This window comes from Canis lupus, chromosome X (genome assembly GCF_003254725.2).
Source record: "Canis lupus dingo isolate Sandy chromosome X, ASM325472v2, whole genome shotgun sequence".
NCBI classification, from domain to species: domain Eukaryota; kingdom Metazoa; phylum Chordata; class Mammalia; order Carnivora; family Canidae; genus Canis; species Canis lupus.
The window spans coordinates 87,327,445-87,337,463 of NC_064281.1; the positions used below are offsets into that span (position 1 = coordinate 87,327,445).

Here is a 10,019-nt window from a genome sequence, read left to right on the forward strand (position 1 = left end):
AAAATAAATGCTTAGAAAAATTCAAATAATGTGAAAAACTAAAACATGATTTTTTTAAATCAGTGAAATCCTCACAAGATAAAACTACCACATTTTACATGCTGTTTCACAATGTGCTTTTTTTTATGCATCATTGTGTTGTGGACATTTTCTCTAGTCAATCAATTTTATTCACTAAACAAAAGTGGCATCATTTGTAAATAGCTTCCTAACATTCTCTTATGTGGAAAAATCATGACAATTAACCAAATATCTATGGATGGGCATTTACCTTATTCTCATTTTTTTTGCATTTATAAGCAAGGCAAAGACAACTATTTTTATACATGTCTTTCTTTTTTATGACGATTTAATGATGATATATTGCTATACAGGAATTTCCGGAGTATATATACATACATAAAAATTTTATCTTACTATTTATTTTTTTTAATTTTTATTTATTTATGATAGTCACAGAGAGAGAGAGAGAGAGAGAGAGAGAGAGAGGCAGAGACATAGGTAGAGAGAGAAGCAGGCTCCATCCACCGGGAGCCCGATGTGGGACTTGATCCCGGGTCTCCAGGATCGCGCCCTGGGCCAAAGGCAGGTGCCAAACCGCTGCGCCACCAGGGATCCCCATAAAAATTTTATACTTATTGGTAGATAACTTTCTGGAATATTTTACTATTTGGAACTTGAAGATACCAAGAATGTGTGTTCATTTTCCTACATGCTCACCAATACTGGATATTTCAATTTTCTCTTTAATTCTTTCACTTTTGTTAGGCTCACAAAAGCAAATGACATCTCATTGTTGGTTTTCTGTTTGTCTGTCTGTTTGCATTTCTTTGGTCAAAGAGCTTTTCATACATTTATTGACAGATTTTTGTTTTTGTTTATGAATTGTCTGATGCTGCTTTTTGCAAACATTTCTATCAGAACATTCATTCTTTTTCTTATTAATTTATAAGGACTCATTTTTAAAAATAATTATTCATTTATTTGGTGGGAGACAGAGGGAGAGGGAGAGAAAAACCCAAACCGACTCTGTGCTGAGCACTGAGCCCAACATGAGGCTTGATCTCACGACCCTGAGATCATGACCTGAGCTGAAACCAAGAGTAGGGTGTATAACCTACTGCACAACCCAGGTATCCCTAAAAGGACCCTTTTTATATAAACTCTTTGACAGAAATACTGCAAATATTTATGCAGATATTTCCCTGTTTGTCAATTTGCCACCAATTTCTAGTAGGTTGCTGAGGAACAGTGATAGTAATTAGTAAAACTGTTATGTAGCCTTCACTGTGTGCCAGGCCATGTTCTAAGTTAATTGCATGTGTTAGCTCACCTAATCCTGTCTACAAACCTAGTATTATTATTCCTATTTTCAGATGAGGAAACGGAGATATAGAGCAGGTCTGTGACTTGACCAAGGTTCTACAACTAGTGGTTCTGCCGGGATTTGAAACACTGTCATCTGGCAACATCCCATGCTCTTAATCACTGCCAAAGGTCAATAAAGTCAGATACCAGCTAAAGTGGTAAGGATAGATTTTATTGAGTAATACTATTACAATACAGAAAAGAGTTCAACATGAACTAAATTCAACTTCAATTTGTGCAAAAGTGACTGAGTAGAAGCCAAACACAACAGAGTATATACTGTATTCTTCAATTTATATACAATTTTAAAACAGGCAAAATTAATAAGAGATGTTGGATGTCAAAATAATGGTTACATTTGGAGAGGAGGTGGGTAAAAGAGGTGATTCTGGGGTCCTGGTAATAATGTATTTCTTAATCTGGGTGATTTTATAAGTATGTTCATTGTGTATAAAATTCATTAAATCATGTAAACATTATTTGTGTACTTTTAAGTACACATATGTGTAAACACGTATAAACAATTACGTTTATATTAATTAGTATTAATATAGTATTATCTAATAGATCAATATTGTAATAATTATTTATAAAAGAGAATATTCCAGAAATTCATCAAGTTAAGGATTTTGGCATTTAAAAAATCCTGAACCTGGGGTGCCTGGGTGGCTCAGCGGTTGAGCATCTGCCTTCAGCTCAGGGCATGATCCCACGGTCCCGGGATCGTGTCCCACATCGGGCTCCCTGCATGGAGCCTGCTTCTCCATCTGCCTATATCTCTGCTTGCCTCTCTCTGTGTGTCTCTCATGAATAAATAAATAAAATCTTTAAAAAAAACAAGTATATGTATATAAATGTATATATATATATAAATATATAGTTCATAAAATTTTCTGATATTACTTTTATATTTGGCATCTGGTATTGTTGAAAATATAAGAATAGCCTAACCTAATCATTTTTTCCCTTAGTAGATGACTATAGGAGACACTTAGTTGCCTGTGTATTAGCCAATTCCCTTTTACTTCTTACTTGTCATCAGAGTCCATTGTTAATAACAGAGCATGAAAATGTCAGGTACTCACTTCCATAGCCTCCCTTATAGCTATAAGATAGTGGTAATATGGCCTTGTTCTAACTCAATAGATATAAGGATATTTAGCTAGATTGTTCTAAGAAAGATTTTCCTTGGGGCACCTGGGTGGCTCAGTTGGTTGAGCGTCAGACTCTTGATTTCGTTTCAGGTCATGATTTCAGGGTCAAGGAATCAAGCTCCACATTGGGCTCTGAGCTCAGTGCAGAGTCAGGAATTCTCTCCCTTTCCATCTGCCCCCCACCCTCGCCCTGCTACTCACACACATGCATACACACTCTCTCTTTATAATACTAATAATAAAAAAGATCTTCCTCACTAGTAAATGGAGACAGAGGTGTGGAGAGAGAGGCTGAGTCGAGATGCTATCTGTTTCCATCTGTCACATAGACCCCACTGGAGCTGCCACCACTATGGATGCTCATGAAGATCTGGTGTACCAGGTAAAGCTGGCCAAGCAATCTTTGTGATAGGACGAAATGGTAAAATTAATAAAGAAAGTAGCAGGGATGAATGTTAAGATGACACTCAAAGAATGAACCCTTCTATCTGTTGCATACAAACATGCGATTGGAGCTAGCTAGAAGATCCTCTTGGAGACTAATCAGTAGCATTGAACAGGTAGAAGAAAACAAGGAAGGAGTAGACAAACTGAAAATAATTCAGGAATATTGGCAAGTGGTTGAGATTGAGCTAGGGTTGGTCTTTTATGACAGTTTGGAAACATTGGACAAACACTTCGTTCCAGTGGCTAACACTGGAGAGTCCAAGGTTTTCTATAATAAAATGAAAGGGCACTATTACAGGCATCTGGCTGAATTCCCTATAGGAAGGAGGCTGTGGAGAACAACCTAGTTGCGTTAAAGCCACTAATGATATTGCAGCTGTAAAACTTGGGCCACCACATCTCACTCACTTAGGTCTTGCTCTCAATTTTTCTGTATTCTACTGTGAAATTCTTAATTCCTCTGACCATGCCTGCAGTTTGGCCAACGTGGCTTTTGGTGATGCAGTTACAGAAATGAATATGTTAAGTGAAGGAAACTCTAGAACTCTATACTTATGATGCAGTTGTCACGTGATAATCTGACACTGTGGATTTCAGACATGCAGGGTGATGGGAAAGAGCAGAATAAAGAATTTCTGCAGGATACAGAAAATGAAAATCAATGAGACCTAAATGCCAACAAGAGAAACCATCTCTGATCTCCCTACTCCTCCTCATCCCCTCCCTGCAACTGCCCCGTTGCCTTTGGAAATTTCCCACTGTCACTGAGGAACCCCAAATCTGACTTTTACATTTGATCTCAGAATTTAGGTTTCTGCCCTGCTGGGTTTTTAAAAACATTTTTTCAAAAATTCTTAAAGGCAAGAATGCACGTTGGTGGGTTTTACTGGTTCCAGTTTTTCGGCTCTTTGAGACACTCGCAGAACTGCACAGAAACTTTTTTCAGCATTACTGTATTATCTTCTGCCAGATGGGGCAAGATCACCATTAGGGATGGAAATTAAATTCAAAAGCCATTTAACTCCTAGGTAATGCAAGCATCTAAGAGAGAGGTTAATCACACTATGGAGGTACAAGTGGTATCATTTTTCCTTTCTTTAAGTAGTTAAATCAAATTTTATGTCAATGCTTAAAATTAATTGGGTGTTAGCTTGAGGTGGTTAAGGTTGTTTGGGAGTTTGTTGTTATGAATTTGTTGTAAAAAGTGCTTTCAGATGGGACGCCTGGGTGGCTCAGTGTTGAGCATCTACCTTCAGCTCAGGTTGTGATCTCCGAGTACTGGGATCGAGTCCTGCATCAGGTTCCCCTTGGGGAGCCTGCTTTTCGCTCTGCCTATGTCTCTACCTCCCCCTCTGTGTCTCTCATGAATAAATAAATAAAATCTTTTTAAAAAGTGCTTCAGATTCTTCTGAAATGTTGCTGAAAAGCATGATGCTGGTAACTGGTCAACAGTTATGAATCTTATTCTTGCCTCCTTTTTACTCTTCCTCTAAGGTAGGTTAGCACTGAAGGTGATATGGAAATGTCTGCATGGATATTCAATTCTTTGTTTTTTTTTTTTTCTCTTTCTCTGGCACGTGCCTTCCCCCACTTCACTTCCTCAACCTTTTTTGTTCAGTGTGTGTAACTTGAAGCTCAGTTGTACTATGGGATATCTGCCTCGAGCCACAGATACAGAATCTGTATTGTTCTCACCTCAACACCACATGGATGTAGCATTAAAATTAAATAAAACAAACATGAATGAAAAATTCCAAATATTATTGCACCTCCATCCTTTGTACTGCTAAAATAAAACCTCTAGTCAAATAAACAGCTAAATAGATTGGTGATAGATGGATAAGTAGATAGATAGACACACAATGAGGAGAAATATCTACCCTTTATTTCTATTTTTGGCTAATAGCTGTGTAAGGACTTGAGACATGGCATAATAGTCATGTTGACCATGAGAGAAACAGCTGAATACAAAAGTCTTCATGCTAAGGATGGTGATGTGGAAACTTATAAAGAGCCTAGATCCTTGTGGACATTGCTTAGCCACTGTACCAATTTGGGAACAACTTCTTTTGGACTTCTTCTAGTGTCAGGAAAACAAAAACAGAACAAAAATAGAAACACTAAATTTTAAGCCACTTTAAACCCTTCATTCTTTGACTTGTAGCCAAAAATATCTCCATACTATAGTGGTCTTCTTCTTATATCTGGGTATCTGTAACAATCCTTCTCCATCTCCAAAGTTAAATAATGAGGAATACCTCTGTGTTGTTTTATCATTATAAACTTTTCTTGGAATAACGAATCCTTTTGATTTACAGACTCAAGACTTCTGTCATTTCTGGAAGATTTTCTTCTTTTATACTGGTCAATATTTTGTCGTTGTTGCTCTATTTTTTTCTTTTTATCAGGCATATCAGTTATTCAGATTTTGAATCCCCATTTTATGAGTATTTACCCTATTTTGCTCATAGTGGGTTTTCTTCTTTATCCTTTTTAGCATTATCTGTTATGCACTCATGCTTGTCTTCCATTCTAGTTTTTACCAATAAAAAAACAGCAGCAATTTTCTACTTTAATCGCATTTTAATGCTAGGTGATACTATTATAGTTCCTCAATTTGTTTCTTGGCTGACATCATACTCTGGGCTGCCCATCCAATTTGAAAAATAGCAGTGAGGATTTTTTTTTTATTCTTTCTTGTCCTTGTATCCCACCAAATTACATTGATCTCTCTATAGTTGATTCTTAGTGTATATTTTTTTAATTTAAATTTTGTTAGTGAACATACAGTGCAATATTGGTTTTTGGAGTAGAATTCAGTGATTCATCACTTACATACAACACTCAGTGCTCTCTTTAATGCCCATCACCTATCCAGCCTATCACCCACCCACTTCCCCTCTATCAACCCTCACTTTGCTCTCTATCATTAAGAGTCACTTGTGGGGATGCCTGGGTGGCTCAGCGGTTGAGAATCTACCTTCGGCTCAGGGTGTGATCCCAGAGTACCGGGATTGAGTCCTGCATCGGGCTCCCTGCATAGAGCCTGCTTTTCCTTCTGCTTGTGTCTCTGCCTCTCTCTCCCTGTGTCTCTCATGAATAAATAAATAAAATCTTTTTTTAAAAAAAAAGTCACTTGTGGCTTGTTTTCCTCTCTCTTTTTTTCCCTTTTCCCTCTTCCCTTTTCCCTCATCTGTTTACTTTCTTAAATTCCCTTAGTGTATACTTTTAACTTCCTCCAAAATATTATCTGTGTGATATTCCTCCAAGTTGTGTTACATGACCAGGATACTGTCTTAATTTCAATGATACTTTAATTTTGTTTACCCTTTCCGTGTCCCCCTTGGGAAGAAGTGATACTATAAAACCTAAATTTATACCACTTTCATTTTTTTTAAGATTTATTTATTTGAGAGAGAGAGTGTGCATGTGTGAGTATGTGCAGGTGCCCAGGAGGTGGGGCAGAAAGAGGGAGGGAAGCAGACTCCCCACTGAGTGCAGAGCCTGACCTGGGGCTGGATCCCAAGGACCCCAAAATCATGATCTGAGTGGAAATCCAGAGTCAGATGCTTCACCAACTGAGCCACCCAAGCACCTCTATACCACTTTCATTCTTAAAACATACTACTCTCTGCTTTGGTTATTTTATGGTCATAATTTGTCTTTTGTCCATAAAGAAAGTAAAGTTTTCTTGACTACCACCTAAGGACATTGAATGTTGCTTTCACATGCCATCTTTACACTAAGTAATTCTCAGAAAGAAAAACAAAAGATGTGAAATAAAAAAGGAATATGAATTATTTAGTCATGTGATATATTTTTATTATGAAATTTCCTCAGCTTTTTATGACTTTGAAATTGGTATTTTTACAATTTCATATGAGAATAGAAGCCTGTATTCTTGTCCATTTTTATGTTTCTGTCTTTGTTCACATCATTGAATGATTTATGGGGTGATGGTTAGTAGACCAATATATCTGAAACTCATAACCAAAACAAATACATTGTTTATTTCATACAGTCACCTTATGAGACCATACACATACTCTAACTTTATTGACATCGCTGCAAATCTGGGTGCATTTCAATTTTGGTAGCTGCCATCAGCGCCAGTTGATGTGTCACACAAGAAAATAACTTTCATTATCTTATAATTACACTTCAATTTAGATCCTAAACAGTAATGTGAAATTTGTCTTCTAATCTCTTTTTCTAGACTTGACTTTTGAAGGCAATTTACACCTTCATGTTTTGTACTCCTATTTATGCTCATTTATTCTCCTCTGCCATCTAAGGCAGTGTTTTTAAGATAAGTGCTTTAATCATAAGAGCAAACAATATCATATGCCACGCTGTGGAAACTAATGTAAATCACAAATATAAATTTTTAATGTTAAAAAGTTTTTATTTCTGCATTAATGGTGTGCTATGTCATATAACAAGAGTGTTCCTTGAACAGAGAACAGTGTTTTTTGTTTTGTTTTATTTTGTTCTGAGTTCCATACCAAAGAAAGTATGCATCAAGGGAGAAATTTTCACATCTTAAAGTATCTTAAGTTGCAGATTTTTATGTTCCATTTGAAATATACTTAGAATATAAGCCAGCATCCCAAACACTGAATTTTTTATTGTGCTTAATGAGTCTTCCTTCCTTCCTTTCTTCCTTCCTTCCTTCCTTCCTTCCTTCCTTCCTTCCTTCCTTCCTTCCTCCCTTTTTCTCACTTTTTTTAAGGTATCAGTAAATTCACTGTAGATATTTCTTGGAAATAACAGATGGTTGTGCCATCATAAATTAATCTTCTGGTTTGAAGATGTGAAAATAAAAATAGTTTGCACTTCTGGATTGTAAGAGCAGACAAGACACAGTAGAAAATTTGTATATATATTTTGACTATGATTAGGAAAATCAATCATAGGAAAATCAATCAAAATCAATCATTGAGGGCAGCCCCGGTGGCTTAGCGGTTTAGCGCCGCCTTCAGCCCAGGGTGTGATCCTGGAGACCCAGGATTGAGTCCCATGTCTGTATCCCTGCATGGAGCCTGCTTCTCCCTCTGCCTGTGTCTCTGCCTCTCTCTCTCTTTCTCTCTCTCTCTCTGTCTCTAATACATAAATAAAATCTTTAAAAAAATCAATCATTGGTTCTTGACTGTTAAGGTGACAACTGTGACCCAGATAGGCTAAAGTTCAAAGCTAGTGGGGAAAGAATAGGAGAAAAGGTAGAATGGGGATGATTTGCTGACATCACTATAAAACCAATTCCTGAGAAGGATAATCAATAGCTTTAAATTAAAGTGTTCAACCAAACATGGTTAACTTGTGCTTTATCTTGGCTGGCAATGGAGTCCTAAGGAATCTGATCTACTGTGAAAAGTCACGGAAACAGGAGGCTTCAGAAAGCGCGATTGGCAATTTCAGATTTATTGCAGCACTATGTGTTTGTAGGTGTTATATCAAATTTTGAGCAAGGCTCTGGGCAGGTGGAGGAAACATAGACAAAAGTAGTTGATGATACATGGAAAGTTTTTCAAGGCCCCAAACATACTCTGTTTTCCAGTATTCAGGATCCAGACAAGGCTTCAGTTACAGTGAACAGATTAACAATCAGAAACCAAGACCTAACTCAATAGCACAAATTGTACACATATGTGGTTTAACAGAGAAATTGGGGGATATCAGACATTTGACTTATAGCAACGGGATTAATTCAAAATCTGTGTGCACTTTTCCCTGGTTGTGTATGGCTTCAGAGCCTACAGTAGGAAGATGTGAGTGCCTACAGACGAGATACTAAAAAAGGATTATAAAAGGAGCTAGTTTTCTTGGAGATTAAAGATCCCCCTTTTTTATATCTTACAGATTTTATCTTACAGATTTTATCACTGTGCCCAGCCATTAGTAGGTGGCTCTTGAACTGGAGAATATCTGACTTTAATAAAGAGATTGAGGAATATCAGATATTTGACTTATAGCAACAGGAATCATTCAGAATCTTATGTACACCTTTCCTTGGTCTTGTGAAATGTAAGGGAAGCAAGGGAGAGAGAAGGGACAGCAGGGGACTGCTTGAGAACAACAACAGAAGGGATAGAGAGATGGGCGAACAGAGGACCAACTTGATGTCCTTCACCACTTTGCTAGAGATTAACTTTGAAAACAGAGATGAGGGATCAACTGGTTTGGTAAAAGCCCAATTAGCCCCTCAATTCCCAGTGAGAGTTCTCAAACATTCAGAGATAGGGAGGCCACATCAAAATGAAAAATCTCCAAAGAAAAAATTTACTTCATTTATAGTTTGGCCTCTGGCCAGCCTTGTAAAGAAGTATTGCACAGAAAATACTATTTCATTTAAGCCTTACCATGTTATGCTCTGTATGAAGTCAGATATTCATTTTAGAGCTTTTTCTCTATGTTCATACTCATTCCATTGCTTCCTGGACATTGACATTAAATTAACAATAATATAAATTCCTACAGTACGGTTACCAACTCCTCCTCCAGTGTAAAGGGCACCTAATCCAGTCAAAAATCTTCTTAGGAAAACTCCTAAAAGTTGATGCAAATGGTCTTGGCCTTTTTAGGAATGCAGAAGTAATATTGGAGAAAGAAGACCTTTTTGAGCTTTTAGAAGCACAGCATAGAGGCAGTTACCTAGCCTACAACATTGGTCATGACAGTGTACTCAAATACAACTCAAAAACATCAAGAAAATGTTTCTGCTAGACTTATAGATATAAATGTAAAATACAAATGTAAAAAGTTGGAGATGGAGAACTGGCGAATAGTTTATTGCCATTCTATAAATAACAGCATCAGCTTCTCCATTGAAGAAAACATTTCTTTTACTCTGGCATTTATGAAAAATGAATGACTTCTGTATATGCTGATATATTTTAGTAGCTTACCTTCTGCCATCCACTGATGTCTAATTGGACTGTTGGCACTGATGCTATTACTGTTGGCTCCTATGTTACTATGCTTTCTGATTAAAACTCAAGCTGAAAGAAAAATATTAAGAATAGCAGACCATATTATTATAGTGCTTTTAAA

The 10,019-nt window shown here is 36.9% G+C and overlaps 1 pseudogene; it reads left to right on the plus strand.

Moving 5' to 3' along the window:
- Positions 1 to 2,874: 2,874 nt before the first annotated feature.
- Positions 2,875 to 3,634, plus strand: LOC112649128 (14-3-3 protein epsilon-like; annotated as a pseudogene).
- The last annotated feature ends 6,385 nt before the right edge of the window (positions 3,635 to 10,019 follow it).